General features: G+C 40.5%; 1 protein-coding gene and 1 long non-coding RNA gene across 4 annotated transcripts in view; one reads left to right on the plus strand and one right to left on the minus strand.

The window, feature by feature from the left end:
* The window catches only part of NCKAP5 (NCK associated protein 5), a 659073-nt gene that overhangs the window by 614831 nt on the left and 26568 nt on the right, over window positions 1-17674 (minus strand). Inside the window, exon 1 of one of the 2 annotated variants that reach the window (XM_075933270.2) lies at window positions 11392-11649. The exons of the other annotated variant lie outside the window; for it this stretch is intronic. The gene's annotated coding sequence lies outside the window, so the exon portion shown is untranslated. Of the gene's footprint in view, window positions 1-11391; window positions 11650-17674 lie in introns of those variants that run through there. 2 annotated transcript variants of the gene reach the window in all.
* LOC142830154 (uncharacterized) overlaps window positions 1-17674 on the plus strand; it is a 92754-nt gene that overhangs the window by 38833 nt on the left and 36247 nt on the right. For both annotated transcript variants that reach the window (XR_016350003.1, XR_012905135.2), the window contains exon 2: window positions 16716-16878. This is a non-coding gene — a long non-coding RNA (uncharacterized LOC142830154). The remainder of the gene's footprint in view (window positions 1-16715; window positions 16879-17674) is intronic.

Genomic DNA, 17674 nt, shown 5'->3' on the forward strand with positions numbered 1-17674 from the left:
TACTATTGTGGATCTACACAACACATTATGAATTACACAGGATGCTCTGCAAAGGGAGTTCAGGACAATCGCTGTAAAAAGACCAGACAGATTGCTAAACTGTGCTGAAGCAAGTAGCCTATTCAACAAGTACATAATAGCACTGGACCTGGTTTTGCTGTTCTGAGTGTAGATGAAAGCAGTACACTATGCATAAAGTAGCATGTACTGTTCATGTTTCTGCTCTAGCATGAAGGAACCCCAGAGGGTGGAATTAATGCTGGACACTGGCTCAGCAGTTTCAATAATACTTTAAATCAATTTATTTACAGTACATTGGATGTGTTTGTGTGCCACATGCTGAACCAAGCTTGGGCTTAATGTGGTATGTTCCTGTGCTTGGCTCCTTACTTGTAACTTTGACTTTTGATCCATGTTGTGTACCAATGGAATGCTATATTATACCTGCGCTTCTCCTATTGTGGGCAGACACCATGAGTAGTCAATGGCATTGCTTCTGTCTCACCTGGCTGACACCACCGCAAACTCCAGTCTCTACACTTAACGAGGATAGTGGAGTGGAGGTGCTTGGGGCTGTACATTTGGATTTGTTCACAAAATTAAACTTGGACCTAATGTGACACCTCTGCAACAGAAGCTGTACCTGCTAACTTTCTCAGTCAGGGATGCTGTATTGCTAGAACTTAAAAAAAAATAGTACAGAGCGGTATCACTGCAGACACTACATCCTCTGAATGGGTGTGTAAGTGGTGACAAAGGAGGAGGATGGAGTTCTTCATCTTTGTGTAACTAAAGGATTCTAACAATGCCATTGTGACTGTCAGCCATCCGCTCACATACATAGCAGTGTTCGTGGATATTCAAGACACAAAGATGTTTTCTACTCTTCATCTACGGAGAACTTATCACCAGGTTACATCTCAGGAAGACAGCAGAGATCTCACAACATTTATTCCATATGCTGGACTGTTCTGCTTTAAACATGTATCATACAGACTTATATCAGCACCCATCATTTTCCATAGAGCGATGCCAGTGACTCTAAAGAACCAGCCAAGAGTCCGCAGTTATTTGGATGGTGTTATTGTAGTCAGGAAGATTCCTGAGGAACCAAAAAATATCTTCCACATCAACAGGGCTGAAACAGAGTTTGGCCAGATGCCACTTTGGAGAGACATAATAGATATTTCTGGTGCATGCAATTTTGCAGATGGGACTGAAACCTGATGTGAAACATGTCTTGGCAACTACAAAAGCATCATCTCGGACAGACTCACAGATCTCATGGGCTCTCCTAGGTCTTATGACATGATATGCCATATTTATTCCAAACCAAGCCCACCCACAGGGAGTGGGGGTGGCCAATGGAGCAAGTACCCGAGGGCTTGGTGATTCAAAAGGTCTTGGAGCTCCTAGCCGCTGCCACTGCTGCAGCCAAATCCTCGAGCTCTTTCAATTTCCACTGGAACCCCATGCAGTGCACTCTGAGTGGCACTGAAGGGCTGGTGTGGGGTGGGTAGACCCAGCTCCGGCCTTCCACCTGAGGCCCTGCCTCTTCTGAGAACACAGAGACACCCCCACTTTGAGCAGAGGTACAGCAATTCTATCAGTCCCCCATTCCAAATTATGCTTCAGTCATAGAACTGTCACAAGCACAAACCAGGAAATCTTCAGTTACTTTCAAAGCAGTGAAGATTTGATTAAATAACCTTGGATTTGCATGGTTACCTATGAGGGTGGATGCCTCAGATTATGGATTGGGGACAATTTTTATGCAAATCCATGATGACAGTATCAAGAAGATGGTTGTATTTCCTTTGAGAACACTTACAGAAGTGGAAAGAAATTATTCAGCCATTGCAAAAGAGGCACTTGCTTCCATTTGGGCTGCAGAAAAATGGAGAAGTTACCTTTGGAGCCATATTTTCAAAAACTGCATTCAGCTCACAGCCCTTTGACAACACTAGTAATATCTAAAGGATGCAAATGAGTAGGAAGATGAATTGCTAGATGGTCAGCAAGTCTATTGTCTTTCACATATGACACAGATTGCTTGGGGATTAAAAATGTGATGGCTAATTGTTTCTGCCACATGCCCTTGCCTTCATCTGACACACCGATCAAGGATTATGATGAAATAGTTGTACCTAAAACAGGTACTGTCACAGCAGTTACACAAAAACAATTTAAACCTACTTCCTTTGCATGCCCAGTTAAAAACATTTTCAGGGACTGTTAATGACAAAATGGTCACACAACTTCAAATGTCCTGCTATCTTGCTTTAGAGTATACAACGGACTTTCTCCACAAGATGATACCAGGTTCATTGTGCCAGATGAACTGCAGCCAAAAAACTCATGCAGCTGGCACACAACACACACCAGAGGATTGTAAGAATGAAACATCCACATTGCCTAAACTGGTGGATGGGAATGGATGATCCAGCTGTAGCAGATATAAAAATATGCATTACTTGCAAACAGGGCCAGCCCACAACATTTTGGCAGCTGAGGCGGGGAGCTCAAATGACACCCCCATGCCCCCAAAGTTTGGGCCAAAACTTTGAAAGGTCTCAATTCTGCCTTCTTCCTGTTCTACTCCTCTCAGGGTACTGCAGAGAGAATCCATATGCACCAGAAGCAGACACAATTTTCTACACTCTGGGTCCTAGTGACGCCCCTCCACAGTCTGGCACTTGAGGTGGCCGCCTCAGTTCGCCTCATGGTAAGGCCAGCCCTGCTTGCAAATTACGTGACCAGATAATGATGACACATTATAATCCGTTATAATCTGTTTTTCTTCGAGATGCAGCGAAGGAAGAGGCTGCCATCAGACAATGTGTCAAGTGACTGTCACTATGTTACTTTAGTGAATGGCCTAAAGTTATGTTTAGGTCACATCTCATCTCTGCCACAGTGATCAAGTTCTTGTCAGTCTTTAGCAAGAAAGGGAACCTGAAGTGGATCATAAAATGCAATATACCTTACTGAAATATCGAACTTTTCTAGCAGAAAGGAATATTAAACATAGAAGATCATCCATTTATTACCCTCAAGCAAACAGAGAAACTGAACAATTCAACAGATATTTGAAACACAGTCTGCAAACAGCTCTGTTGGAAATTGAAGCACAGATGACCTTCACTACAGTTTTCTTACAAATCTACAAGAGCTATGCATCATGCCACAATTCAAAGGTCACCTTCTGAATTATTGTATGGATTACAGGACCTATATCTGGTATATCAGTGTAGCTGAATAAAAAAAACCCAAAAGTTCAACAGAAACAACACACAAATATAGACAGAAATATTGTGGGGCCATAGAACTGAAAGCTGCATTTGGTTGATTTGTCAGCGTATAAAAAGGATAACTTGGAATCGCATTGTCATTGAAAATAGTTGGGGGTGGAGAGTGGGGAGAGGTGCAAAAAGAAAAGGACCTTATACTTACAAACTGTCAGATGGTCAGGTACGAAATGTTGTTTATTTATATAGCACCTGCTTACCAAAAACAAAGCAAAGAGGTTTCTTTTCAGACCATCTAACTAGTGCTAATGATTTTACTTTGCCACTGATGATAGTACAGGATAACTGACAGAACATTGTGCCTGACAGATGTGTTAGCAGAGTCAGACAGCTACCTACATGGATTTGAGATTATGTTAGGTAATTATTAATGAAAAAGGAGATTAGTTCTCAGTTATAATTAGAAATGTAACTGTAATTAAACAACCATTTATTCTTAATTATTATTTATTTGCTAGTTATTTAATTGGTATTTATTAAGATAGTTTAGCAAGCTATTGTATTATTATTGTTGTTTTTGCAAGATAGGGTTGGTTCTTAAGATGGAGGAAATGTGGTATTGCTAGTTCCAGTATTGCATGCTGGGAGTTGTAGTCTTTGAGTTAATGTTTTCTTAATAGGAAGCAAGTGGAAGAGTGTGAGTATGGTACATACAGTGACTTGAGTTAGAGACTTCTGCTGCAACTGTTTTGGTAGCTGCCTGATGGTTAGGTACGTAAACCCTTGTTGAATTTCACTCTGTCTCAATTTGCAGTACTCAAGACAACATGACAAGACAGATTTCCATTGTCTTGTCTTCCTGCACCCGCCTTATGGACTCAATCAGACCCTATATGGGGTTGTATGTTGGTTTCATAAAAGTGGGTGGGAGGGGAACAAAACTTTTTTTCTCTCATTACCTCATTTTCAAAATGTATGTTAGCCAGAAACCCTTCTAAGAAAGTCTACGAGTAGGCTGGATACATGGGTATCATGTGTGTTGGGGTGGGAGGTGGCTAGAGAGACAGCTCACAAGGTGAGGGATCAAGAAAGGCTTGGCAGCCCCTCTGTGTCAAAAGTAGAACAGCAACAAGAAGGAAGGGAAGGGATAGACCGGAGGAGAGATCAGAGGGTTTGCAATGGTAGTTCATTTTGGTCTTTCCAGACATGGATTATATTTAATCTATTAAAGCAGGAGGAGGCATCCCCTATCTCTTAGCCATCCACTACCCCAAATTTTTGCAACCAAACACCAAACACTAACACTTTAACCTCAGGGTGCACAGGAACAAGCTGGGTTTTCAAACAGCATATGAAAATAAAGGTCTTAAACGGCATACAGGTGAGATATCCTTTGGGCATTATGAGCATAGCACATGGAGTTGAGAAGCACAAGGATCCTTCTCCTTCTCTCCCCACATTCCACACCCCCTCTTGCAAGGGCTATGGGCTTGGTGTGCACAGGGATTGCCCACTCAGTGCCCCTCATGAGCACAATTCTTTCCACAAGGGGTGAGGAAAGGTGAGAACATGACCACTCCACCCTGAACATTAGCCCACACTGACTGTGCAAACCATGAAGGAATGACAGGTCCTACATCTCATGGATTACCAAATGAACTCTTCTACAGGCAGGTGATCTGGGGCTAAGTCTAGACTGCAAGCCTCTTTCGAAAGAGACTTTTTTGAAAGATACTTTCGATAAAGCCTCTTTTGAAAAAGAGCATCTAGACTACAACCAGTATTTTTGAAAAAGCACAGTTTGCATTACATAGCGCCTTTTTTCGAAAGAGCACTTTTGGAAAAAAGGCACCATTCCTCATAAAACGAGGTTTTCTCCAGTCGAAAAAACTGCCATGTTCTTTCGATTTACTTTCGAAAGAACACGGCAGCAGTCTAGTCGTAGGGGAAATTTTTTTGAAAACAGGCTACTTTTTTCGAAAAAACCCTGTAGTCTAGACACGCCCTGGGTGAAAATTTGTCCTTTCCAAGATATAATCCCTCCTGGAGCTCCCAGATAGGACTTTAGCTTCACTGTTTTTCTCAACTCGTTATTTATTTTGCACTCATGGCATATGATATGTGGTAATACACATGCTGTTAAATAACCCACACATTTGAATGCCTATTCCTCAGTTATTGTGCATTACAACCTGTAGAAAGAGGAAAATTCATTCAAATGTACATTTTCTAATCACAATGTGTGTGTTACTTTTTCTTGGTCCAACAGTACATAACAATCTGTTAAATATTAACAATGAAAACAAAAAAAGATCACACATTTGGAAAAATAAAACAACCCCGGCCACTGCCAACAAACTGAAGACACATGTGAATTGTCCAGAAAGACCTTAGAAACTGAGGGAGGGGAAGAAAGGAGGGGACAAGAAAGCAAATCATGCAGAAACTATTTAATCAAAGAGTAAAGACAATTATAACATCTGTTACGCTTTTGTGTAGGTTATAATTAGATGCTGTGGAGGAGTAGCCTTTAAAGGGAGATCCTTTAACATCTGTTATAAGGACAGACAACATTGCACAATAAATGACCCTCTAAATGCAATCAGAGAAACATGAGCTGTGCAGAGTTCACACAAGCTGCATATAAAAGACTGAGGACAAAGTATTTTGCCAAGAGTCAATTCCTAAGGCACTGACTCAGGCAAAATTCCCACTGAGGCATACTGGAGTTTTGCCTACACAATGACTGCAGGTTTTGGACCCCAAATCAAATGCATACACTCTGAAAAACAATCTTTTTCTCATTTATATCGTTGTCTTGAAAGCACGTGCTATTGCTGTATGTAATGGCAGCTTAATGACTTATTGGAGCTGGACCTATAAATGTAAAACAGTTTCAAATACATCTTATCCATGTGTTTATTTTAAAAGCCAGGGAAGAATTTCAGTCTAATTAGGTCCACATATAGATGCAATGCTGTTATAGTGAAGTGATTCTTATTTTAAAAAACTAATCTTTCAGTAGCTTCCAAAATAAACCCCAAATTTTGCCCTTGAACATATCTATATGTTTTAAGCAGCATTAGTGAAAATGTCAGTCCAGCAAGGAATTATGTTATTCAGTTTAACATAGCTCTCTACGGACAAAATCACCCCCAAAAATTTATCAGTGTGAACCATTGTGTAAGATTCCAGATAGTTAGCCAAGTAAAATGAGTATTTTAGCCAAGTTATTTCATATCTTAAGAAGATACACCTGGGTGCTTTGGAAACTAGCAAAAAGAAAATAATGAAAGAGAGGAAATTCAGTCATTATTTTATCCCACCCAAAAGTTGCTTTGCCAGGAATACTGCATACTGCCTTTACTCTACAAATGCAATTCTGGATATCAGCACTGCACTGAAGATAAAGACTAACTGAACAGATTAATTGAAGGTCAAATAGTGAGACCCTTATTCATTTTGGCCATGCCTACACTAGGAAACTCTTTCAAAGTTACTAAATTTGACTTAACTCCCAATTTAACAAATTAGAACTAGTGTGTCCTCACTATGGGGAAGCATCAAAATTAGTCCAAGGCAGACTCCATCAGTGTAGATGTGCTACCTCAGACTTAGAGCCCTAGAAAGCACTGGCGAGTAACAAGTTTGAATTACTCTGGGAAGTAATTATTTTGAAATAGCGTCCACACTGCTGTTATTTCAAAATACTGTAACTATTTCAGAATTAGTGTTGCTCCTGATGAAAAGCAGAAGTACATATTTCGAATTCTGTGGCCCATTATTTCATAACAACAGGCTTGGTGGTATGGACACTCCACTTATAATTTTGACCTTCGGGGCAGTTATTTTGAAATAAAGTCCTAGTGTAGACCAGAGTTTTGAGAAGTACCTTCCTCCACAAGTAGTCCAATTGATTTCAGTGTGACTATTTGCAGAGTTCAGTACTACTTAGTATGGGTAGAGTTATCATAACCTGTCATAGCAAGAAAAGGGCAAAGTATGAATGGTAATTACTAACAATGCTTAACTAGGTAGAGTTGTTTCTGCCATTCTCCTATCCCAAATATTTACACATTCACCTCAGTGCAGCTGCAATTAAAATAAGACAAGCAATTACATGTGTCTCCACTGTTGTATGCTTTAATTAACTTTTCCTATTTGTATTATTTGTGAGTGACCAAAAAAAACAGAATAAAAGGGCATGGTGAACTGTTTGATTTAACAGTTTAGAGAAGGATGAATTATTATAATCAATTAGCATTCAAATAAAATAATTTGTTATATATTCGATGTTGCATAGATTTATTGTACATGCACACCATCTAAAACTATTCAGGCTCTGGAAAACAAACTATCATTTTGTGACAAGCCTATCAAACATGCAGTTCAACAACAGTATTTGTTCTCTCAAAGTAAATTGTGCATCTTTCAGTGACATTTTTATCCACAGTTTTAGTGTCCAAGCTACTTTTCACAGAGTTCACATTATCCATAATTGCTTAAAGGCAATTTAAGGACAGTGTTTAGTACCTTCTGCGACACTCTATACCACATTAGCCAGTCAAAGAAATCTCAGCGAGATCTCCAGGTAATGTTCAGATTATAGCAATCCCATTCCTCATGCTGAGAACACCTTGATTAATTTGGCAACCATCCAGAAATATCTGAAGTAATCAATGTTTTAGCATGACCACACATCATTAGGCATGCGTGGAATGGATGAAGGTATTGAAAGCATTATGGATAACATGCTATTTCTACTGTACATTAATCTTATTGTAGGTAATAGAACTGCATTTTAGAAACGAGACACTTCCATAGCCAGATTAGTATTTCTGTTTTACCATGGTCTAGATCCAGCCAGGTGCAGAACTCCCTGAACTTTCACTGAAATCAGTGGGAGTTGTAGAGTACTTTGTAGCATCAGTCCCTGTAACAATAGTGCTTAAAATCTTAGTCCTGCTGCTCCTTTTGCACAATTGCAGTGGTTTTGTCCAAAGTTAATCCCACCTGTCAGTTTGACTGGCTAAAGTACACACTAATTCCATTTATTTAGAAGAATAGAAGTGTTGCTGGCAATTTTCCACTTTAACACTATAGTTAAATGATAGAGGATTATTTTATATATATAATGTCATCCTCAGGCACATTTTCTGGGCCCACTCCTGCAGTCCTTAGCAAGGCAAAAGTCCAACTAACATATATACAGGTTGGGACTCTCTTGAGTATCCTAATTTGGGTTAGTGAAATATAAAATAGGCCTGTAACATATTATGTTGCCATCAAAAGGCAAGGAATATGTAAGAAAAATTGGCCCAAACTTTCAAAGGCTTTTAGTGTTTGTTCCTGCTCCTATTGAAATCTGTTAGCCTGAAATGGACAATGGATTTGAATTTAGCTCTCTATTTCTTCACAGGATGGGGCCCTAATCACTTGACTATGAGGTATTCTGGGACAGGGCTCTCTCGGGGCTTGTCTTTGAGATCGACCATCCAGAGATCAATCTGCCTGAGTTCTATTTAGTGGGTCTAGTAAGAACCCATTAAATCAACCAATGACAGTACCCCCCCATCAATCGCAGTACTCAGCCAGGTCACAAGGAGTAAGGAAAGACCTCTCACAGTGGGGATGCCACAGAAATTCAGCCTAAGGTACATTGACCCCAGCTATACTATTCTCATAGCTGGAGTTACAGATCTTAGATTGACTTTCTCCAGTAGTGCAGACCTGGCCTCAGAATCTGCTATAGAAGTTTTCTACTGTGCATAAAATACTTAAATATGCATTCGACCGGAGTAACTAAGAATGACTTAGCACTTATGTAAGAGATGGGAAAGCCAGGTTCCAATCCCCCCCATTCCTGTGCATATTTAATTGTCTATATACACAGATACAACAGGAGTGAGCAAGAGACCTGCCCCAGAATGCCCCCAAACAGAACCATTAGGGCACTCCAGTCAAGTAGGGAACCCAAATTCAAATCTCTTCTCCACATTGGGCAGAGGGTGGAATTTAATCTGGTTCTTCCACATCCTGAGTGAGTGCTGTACCTACCGGGCTAAAAGATAAAGGGGAGAGGGAGTTATCACTGCTTTTTCATGAAATGCGTTTGTTTTTAATAAACATTAGGAAGTGCTTAGATGCTTATCTGCAGGAGAGGATCTGTGGCTGTGAATCATGAGCAGAGATAGGCATCTACGTCAGAGTTGGAGGGAAGCGCCAAACTCTTTTTGAGGGGTGACGTAAGGAGGCACAGGCCACACCACGTCTCCTCCACATTTTCTACTGGCAAATTTAGGCAACTGCCCTCTAAGTGTGACAGCTTCTGTGGATTCTTAGCCATCTAACTACCTCAATGGAACAGGAAGCCTGGATGTTTAATTAGGGGCTTTCCCTTCAAGTAGGTGGCAAGGCTCCAAAAAAAATTGGGCGCTGCAAGTGTTTAGTTTTGCAATGCCTAAAGCCTCATTGTGATTCTAGCCCCAGGGCACCAATCCCAGGGCATGGATCCACCCAGACAGATCCTTACAGACATTTTACAGGATTGTGGGGCCTTTGTAATGAGGCCAAAATGGGTGGCAAGCAATGTGGTAGTATTAGAATTAAGAAGGGATCTTGCCTATTTATACTGAATTTCAACTGGGGTCAGATGTAATATATGCTGACTAACCCTCACATGTATGACAGCAGAAGCTTCCTTTTGCCTCCTACTTTAGGAACAGTGTTTTGTTTCCCCAACAAAAATATATCACTAAGTCAAGGAAAGCAGTAATAAAAAAGGTCGAGAGCTCCTTATACCCAGGATTGTGATCTGGGGAATAGACAATATAATAAATAGGATGGCCTTCTGGCTCAGGCATGGGATGGGGAATTGAAAGATCTGGGATTTGCTCCAAGCCTTTCAGAAGAGTGAGGAGGGTGACCTTTGGTAGGTCACTTCTGTGCCTCAGACCTTCCCCTTTGAAACGGGGATAATACTGTTGCCAACCTCACAGCGTTGTTGTAAAGCTGAGTTAATTAGTGGTTGCAAAGAGCATTATGATCTGTGGATTGAAGGCACTAAAGAAATACAAAATATTATTAACAGCACTTATCAGGGCAGGCCTTTTCAGTAGTGTCTCAGCTTTGTTATTTATCATTCATTGTTTGAAGCAAACAAAAATAAAATAAAAATGGCTACTGCTCCTGTTGTACTACAGTTTGAACCTCTAAAATCCAGGACTCTCTGGTCTGGCTACATCCATGGTCCAGCCGGATATTGCTAGACAAGAAAGCCCTGGCTGGCCAGGTTAAGAAGCATAGCCTGGGCAGGACTGGCAGTGGGGAGCGCAGCCGCAGTCAGGGCTGGAGGCAGCAGGGCCAGCTTCTGTCTCGAACTGGCACAGTGGGAACACAACGTTAGCCAAGACTGGCATGGTGGAGGCTGAAGGCAGCGAGGCATTCAGCAGGGAGTGCAGCCCCAACCAGAAGCAGAGCCTACAGCCGGGTAGGAAGGCTTGACCTGCAGTGGTTCAGCAAACTCCGTGGTTCAGGACCACTCAGTTTCCGAGGGTGCTAGACAAGAAGGTTTGACCTGTAGCATACATCTCATTTTACCTGAATGCTTTCACTGGATGAACGACTAACTTTAAAAACTTTCTTTGCTTCCAGAACCAGTACAGAGATTAAAAGTAGAATCATATTAATTGTGCCTTCCATCTAAGTATAGATGAGCAGGAAATACAACTTCATAGGGAAACTATGTTAAGTATTTGAATGAATTTTGATTGTCCTTACATGACACTAACTCAGGAACCACCATCAAAACCATCAAACAACTTATAAAAAATACGTATTTTTTTTTGTTTTATAATCAGTGTAGTTTTACAGTCATATTGAAAAAAGGCAGGTTAGCACACCATCACATGCAAACATACAATTGAGAATCATAGCTGTGATTTTTCTATTGCCCTTGCAAGATGGGACTGCTAGCCACACTTGAAACATATTCAGATGTCTGACTGTAATTACTGCTAGCAACTGCATACTTAATGCTGTTATAATAAAACAAAACCACCAGTAGTAATACTAAAAAATAAATACCATATTTTAAAAGATGCTTTGCAAATATGATAAAGTACTAAAACAGCAAAAGCCTTACTTGTAGTTGTTCAATTAAAACACGCCACAGTCCTAGAGAAATCACAACCATAAGAAATCTTTGCAGTCCAGAAATTCTCCTGAGTTTATCCAGTGTTTATTTATCAAACTTTAAAACTCTGTGGTCAGAAGAACAGGGTTAGCTTTCTAGACCATCCACAAAGTCCTACAGTAACTGCAGACTTGAAGTTTGCTGGTAGCTGGCTTTTCTGCTGTTATGTAGTTGCTTGGTACTTGTAAATACAAGCTCCGTGAACAAAGTCCCAAATGACATCACTGGCAGCTGCTTATTGTTGAGTCTTTATTAACTGACTGTCAAAAAGGAAAAGAGAAGGGGAGGAGGAAAAGCCCAACTATCTTTCCTGAAGCACAATTTGCATCTTAGTAGAAGCTTCAGTTTTACGTAAGTAAATATTTCTAATATCCAAATTATGTTTTCTTATGATCAGTAGTCACAAAAACAGAAAAAAAAACTAAGTACATCCTAATCAACTTAGAAAATGGAAAGGGAGAGATTTAAATGACAGCAGCAGACTTTTCAGTATTTATTCACATATACTTCTAGTATATGTATACATGTATAACTATATACAAGCATATATAGAAAGGGAAACCTCAAAAAGATGCCAGTATTGTGCTGAAATTAAATATTCAGTTAAATTCTTATGGTAGAATCCACAGGTACCTTTTTTTTTTCCTGTTATAATAACTTGGTTTCTGTTATTCCTCTCCAGCTCATCATCTAATTAAGTGGGTTTTGCCCAGGAAAGCTCATGATACTATATATATATATATATATATATATATATATATATATATATATATATATATATATTGTTAGTCGCTAAAGTGCCATAGGGCTACTCATTGTTTTTAAAGTGACAGACTCCCCATCTAAAGTTATGGCTACTCCTCTGAGACTTTCTAACTTTTGTATTCAGCCTTGATGTTTTGCTGTACTTATAACTGATTTTGATTCGATCATGACTTACAAGATAGTTTCACTTTTAATTTCATCAACACTTTTAAAGACAATAAAATCCTAATTAATTTTTTCACTTTTAAAAGGTGAAAATATAAATGTAGTGACTTTTCTTCCAGGGACTGTGGTTTGGAAAAAATGGTGTTTTAAAAGTGAAATGAGTATAACAGACTCTGTTCTAGTCCCCACGAGTCTGTAGAACACACATCACAAAACTAGCTCTGCCGCTGATTTGGCCAAACACTTTGTCTTGGGGATTTCTGCTAATAGAGTCTAGAGTGGGACTGGTGTGAATTCTGGATGTTGGCTCCTGTTTCTCAGAAGCTGATTTTTTTATGTCAGAATTTTTCACACAGGAAGGGCACTGCATGAGAGCTGCAATTGCCTTCTCTATATATGTAATCTGTTTGTGTTTCATCAACAAGGCAGGAACTTCAGTATTGGGAAATAGACCTTGATTTATCTTCTGAAAACAAAAACGAAAATTCAACACCAGAGTGAAAAACTGAAGAACAGTTGAGTACCAAATTCAAGTAGTAGTTTATGTCACAAATACCAGGCTATTCCAGCTAAAGATCTGGCCCCGTCTTGCCTTCATTATGAAAAGGCTCTCTCTCATCGGTATGTATCCCTGGTTTTAGTGATTAAGTAACAGCAGTGTATCTTACTGTCTTGAGTAGAAGTCAAAGGGGCTGCTCACAGCAGTAAGGACTACCCCTGGTAATGTCCGTAGTCTGGTGTAATGCACCATTTTGTTCAGGACAAAAGATCTGGGACAAGACCACAGGGTGGTCTCCTCTTGAAGATGGAGGCGATTGCTATAAAGTCTCTCTAGAATTTCTCCATGTATGTCTGTACAGCTCCTCCTAACCAATTTAGGGCACCAGTAGTTCTACTATTATACTATTACTTACTCGCTGTCTCACAATGGAGTCATTGCAAGCCTGCTTCCATTAAAATCTGGAAGCAAAATTCCCATTAACTTTAATGGAAGTAGGGTGGGCCCCGATACAGAATAGTGGGCAGTTACATCAGCGGGACTACTCAAGGCAATGGCACAATTCACAAGTGCTCGCCAAAGGAAAGCCCACAATCTGACCCATAGCGTTTGCAAAGAACCTTGAGGATGAATGCATTTCAGTGAGGCATGTTACCCTACCACATAACTCAAGCACAAGGCTTTCAGCTCCTAAAACTGCTTTCCTCCTTCCCCCCAGTCTTGCAGGCAGGTAGTGTAGTGAGAATTGCATGCAAGGAAATGGTAATGGGCCTCTGTATGGCTTCATGGAACAAGCCCATCTGTAATCTGGAAGTGTTGCCGATTTAGCGTGGTGGTAAAGAGAAGTCCTTCGGTTATTCCTGGGGTGAGAAAGGGCTGAGATCAGTGGATGCAGTAGCAGCCATTAGGTTTTGGAAGGCTAAGATGCTAGACATTAAAAATAGTCAGTTAGGAATATGCAAAATGTACCTTCACACAGACCACTGAACTGACGGTGCTCCTTTCTTAATTGACAAACTGATTCTCTTGACTAGGCAAATTCTGCTAGCTCCTACACCAGTGAAAATCTGGAGTGCCTCCTAGAAATCAAAGAATTTCCCCCAGATTAATGCAGTCCTACACTTTTTGAACATCCACTTTAGCCTCCATAAATAAGTCCTGAACAGTAGGACAATAAAATGCCCTGAACATATCTTGGTTCCTAGCACATTCACACAGTAAACATTTCCGAAGCCTGTTAGCTCGAGTGTAGCAAGCAGACAGGATAAACAAATGAGCTAAATGAAAAGAGTATGTGGGAGTATGGGATCCATCTCCTCAGATTCTCATTGTCAACACATGAACTTCACTTGAAACAGTTTGATCAGCCTGGGAAGCTTTTGATCACACAGGACGGTTTTGTTGTTTTCCCTGCTAGGTGATTTTCCAAAGCTCACTCTTCCCTCCCCTGCATGCCAAGGGAAATGAAGAGGTAAGAGAAGTCTTTGGCAAGACAAGGCTTTCTTGCTGTAACAAACAAGAGATTTCTCCCTCTTAAAATTTATGAATTCAGATATCAGAGAAAGCAGCTAACAATATTTCATAATAAACAGTCCTCTGATTGGTTATTCCACAATCTAAGGGAGTCATTGTGCAGTATAAATCTAGCTTGTGTATTGTAAGTGATCTCAAAGTAAACGCGGGGGATAAGTACATGCACTTAGAATGGCATCTCCACAGTCTTTCCAATACTTGATTGACAGCTTTATGGGATGGCATGTGCATTCCCCAGATCTTTATGAACCTCTCGAGTACCTAACTAGGTGATTCAGCAAATAGTGCATCATGCACAAGTGCATTTGTGCAAGAATATCTCCTCCAACTCAATGATGGTACCATCCAAAATCTTATCCTTAATTATAACAAAGGAATCCCGAGAACACATATGGAAATGTAAAACTAATAGGACTAATATGAAAGATTTCCTCCAACAGCCGTTCGGGAACCTAAAATGAACATACCTGTTCTGCCAGCTACAACAGTGATATGCAACCAATAGGAAGCACCCTCGCCACTGCTACAATGCCATCCTATTATGACAGGGATCATCTGATTCCAAAATCCTGCCCATTATCCTTAAAGAACATTTGCTTTCACAATAAGAGTTTTTGAGAAGCAGACTCTTTGTAAATTGACAATAAGAACACACACATTTTAAGCAAAGTTTGATTTGTGTCACTGTGACAGTGGTGGTGAGTGAAGTTTAAATTCCCACTCCCTGTCCAACAGGGAATCAAAAACTTTGTTTTGCATGTTAAATGCTTAATTAAATGCAGGTATCATACAAAACTGGTTTAGGGTAATTCACTCTTCTTCTCCGTCCCCTACTCCCATGGTCTCTGGAAGTATTACAATTAAAAACAAGCAGCAAGCTCATTCAAATCAATGGCAATGACTTCATTGAGCTTTGGGTCTGACCCAAAGAAACAACACAATCCCAAGGGCCCAAATCCTGCGAAGATTTATGGACATGCTCAAAGTTAAACACATGTATAAACCTTTTGAAGGTTTAAGACCCTGACTGCAGTCCTGAAATGAATTAGGCAGAGCTTAATGTTCGTCACACACAGGAGTAGTTCAGAATGGTATCCCCACACTGGTCTGTTTCCAATGGTAGTGCCAAGATCCTACAGCTAAGCATGAGTATGTGATAGCATGGTGGCAGCTCTAATGAAAATACTGATTCGTTTGAGCTCACACTACTCCTTCCTTCTGGATGTAATCTCTTTCTGTCAAAAAGTATAGGTGTTAGCTTGTGAAACCCACATTCTTCCAATGCAGGCATCTGTTTTCATGGCCACCAGGTTGTAACGGATGGCTTTATGGTTTTTCAGGCAATTGGTTTTGCTGGCAATTGGTTTTGCTGATCAGGTTTTCCAGTCCAGACTACCTTCTAGTCCTGAGTGAGAGCCTATGTGATCCTTTACTCAATGAACTGGTCATTGAAATGGAGTGTCTCAGAGCAGATTCTTTCACATGGTCCTCCTGCCACACATCCAGCCACATCAGTCTCGTTATTTAACATGCTCAGCCCAAACCTGACACTCTGATGCAGTCAAAGCTCATAGATATAGATAATCGCCTGTGGTGGTGGGAAGGGCCACCCACCCAAACAGGGAACATTTGCTATAACATCTTTCAGTGTCCATCCATTATTAAAAGAGACAATGATTAGAGATGCTCATGGCAAAACAAGAAATTTATTTTATTCAGACACTTTTATGCAGTGTCCTCCACATGCACACACCAGATGGAGATAAGCATCAGGATGGAAAAAGCAGCCTTTCAATGTGTTTCTGAGACATAATTCCATATCAACACGTTAAAAATATTTATCCAGAGGAAAGTGGATTATGCTAATAAGAATTAATTTTGTTTAGATTGGTGTATTATATGTATGTATTTACATAATATTTAAAGCATCGATTCCTTCCCCAACCCCCCCCCCCCCCCACACACACACACACAAGGGTGGAGCACAGTGGAAGAATGAGCCTCTCATTGAAGACTAAAGAACAGAGAAAGCCAGCAACATTGCTAATCTCCTGTCTCCATCTACCTCTGAGCCCCTGTCTTTATTCATCCTTTCACTGATGGGAGGAAGAAAAGTGTCTATTCTCTTCCTCCCTCCCTCTTTTCCCATCCATCAGAAGGGGAGGACGTCTCTCTCTCTCTCTGTGCGGGACAGAAAAACAGCTGTTGTTATCTCTGCACTTTCAATTTCCCCTTTGCTGGATTTGTACTCCATTTGGTTCCTTCACAAACCTCATTGCCTATCAATCTCACTGTGGCATCTTTCCTACAGGGCTTTCACACCTCCAAGACCATTTGTTCAGGGATCCATGTTCTGCCAACTCCGACTCCCGCTAGAAAGTAAAGTGCCTAGTACAATCGCTCCACTATGATCCTGACCAAGGACAACCTGCTGCAGTACCTGTTCTCATTCGCTTTAGTGTATGTACAATCAGGTAAGTGACCAGTCACATTGGACAAGCAGTCTCATTAATGCAAGTGCACATACAGCGAGAGAGTGTGCGCGCACACACACACACACACACACACACACACAGAATCAAAATACAGCAGCAGCTATGGCACTGTGGCTGCTGCCTGCAATTGTCCTAGAGAATAACCACTGCATCCACTGGAAACTGTCACTACAGTTGCTCATTCCTGCAGCAGTCATGAAATATTGAGCCTGATTCAGATTTCATATACACCAGCAAAAGTAAATGATTTCATCAGTGATCAAACATCAGACCATCCTTTCCCAAGGCACTACAAATAAAGCATGTTGAACAACCCTAGAGCCATTCACAGAGACTCATGCTCCACCTCAAATCTCCCAGTGTTCTGCTATCTTCACCAAGATTAGTGAAGAGCCAATACCTGTGAAGCATCTACCAGAGTCCTGGCACTATTAAGTGATCACAAATAATAATATTGACTGCTTTAGGAATATCTAGAGCCACTCTCCTGTGATGTATTCTTGTTGCTGTCAAAGCTTCCCATATTATTTCATGACCACTTATACAAACCTATAGCACTTTTAAGAGCCTCTCAAAGTATTTCCCAGACATCAGTATGTTGTTTTCATAACAGCCTAATGCTACAAATCTAAGATGCATAGAGTTTAAGTTACCTGTCCAAGGGCCAGAGAAGGAATCAGTGGTCAATTAAAACCCAAGAATTCCTACTACCAGTCTCAACAACTGGGCAACACCATTTTCTCAAATGCTTTAAAAAAAAAACAGGCACTTCAGA

The sequence above is a fragment of the Pelodiscus sinensis genome, chromosome 7 (assembly GCF_052426305.1).
Source record: "Pelodiscus sinensis isolate ZL-2025 chromosome 7, ASM5242630v1, whole genome shotgun sequence".
Classification (NCBI taxonomy): domain Eukaryota; kingdom Metazoa; phylum Chordata; order Testudines; family Trionychidae; genus Pelodiscus; species Pelodiscus sinensis.